The sequence below is a fragment of the Tiliqua scincoides genome, chromosome 6 (assembly GCF_035046505.1).
Source record: "Tiliqua scincoides isolate rTilSci1 chromosome 6, rTilSci1.hap2, whole genome shotgun sequence".
In the NCBI taxonomy this organism is placed as follows: domain Eukaryota; kingdom Metazoa; phylum Chordata; class Lepidosauria; order Squamata; family Scincidae; genus Tiliqua; species Tiliqua scincoides.
In genome coordinates this window covers 42,990,327-42,991,524 of record NC_089826.1, presented here as the reverse complement: position 1 = coordinate 42,991,524, position 1,198 = coordinate 42,990,327, and the positions used below count along the sequence as shown (strand labels likewise).

General features: G+C 42.2%; 1 pseudogene; it reads right to left on the bottom strand.

Annotated features, from left to right (window-relative positions):
• Positions 1-394: 394 nt before the first annotated feature.
• On the bottom strand, positions 395-511 carry LOC136656243 (5S ribosomal RNA; annotated as a pseudogene).
• Between the last annotated feature and the right edge of the window lie 687 nt (positions 512-1,198).

Below are 1,198 nucleotides of genomic sequence, written 5' to 3'. Positions count from 1 at the left end.
GACTGCCTTTAAAGATGCTTTAGCAATTTCAACTTCAAATGCAACTGCCAGATGCATAGTCCTGCATATTAAGTCTTCTCCATTGGCTATACAGCAACATGTTGACTTACATCCACTTGACTTTTCATCACTTTGCTCTTTCAGCTGTTTACAGTTAAAACCACAATTCATACCTCATCCACATGCTTTCCTCTTTCATCCAATTTCATCCACCCTTCCACAACATTCCTCAATGTTCTTATGTTTATTTTTCATTTATTTCTGCTCATTTAGGTTTTGCACACAGTCACATGTATTATATGGTGAGATTTTTTTCTTTTTTTTTGCTGAGTATGCAAAGTCTTCACTTGTTAAGGTTGGTTGGCAACCTTCAGTCTCGAAAGACTATGGTATAAGCCTACAGCACCCAGTATTCCCAGGCGGTCTCCCATGCAAGTACTAACCAGGCCTGACCTTGCTTAGCTTCCGAGATCAGACGAGATTGGGCATGTGCAGGGTAACCATTGTAAGCTATCTTCCACTCACATAAGAGGGCTTGTGCATGCAGAAGTGATGGTGCAAGACTCTAGTGCACAGAAATATGAAAGTAATCCTGTTTGCACATGCATAACATATTACATAAGAAGTCACATGTAAAATTGTCAGTACATCATTGTGCAATTTCTTCAAGCATTTTTGCAAATGCACGCAGAATAGCACAAAATGCCATGTTATGTCCATGTGTGCTCATAAGAACATAAGAACAGCCCCACTGGATCAGGCCATAGGCCCATCTAGTCCAGCTTCCTGTATCTCACAGCAGACCACCAAATGCCCCAGGGAGCACACCAGATAACAAGAGACCTGCATCCTGGTGCCCTCCCTTGCATTTGGCATTCGGATACATAGCCCATTTCTAAAATCAGGAGGTTGCACATACGCATCATGGCTTGTAACCTGTAATGGATTTTTCCTCCAGAAACTTGTCCAATCCCCTTTTAAAGGCATCCAGGCCAGATGCCATCACCACATCCTGTGGCAAGGAGTTCCACAGACCGACCACACGCTGAGTAAAAAAATATTTTCTTTTGTCTGTCCTAACTCTCCCAACACTCAATTTTAGTGGATGTCCCCTGGTTCTGGTGTTATGTGAGAGTGTAAAGAGCATCTCTCTATCCACTTTATCCTTCCCATGCATAATTTTGTATGTCTCAATCAT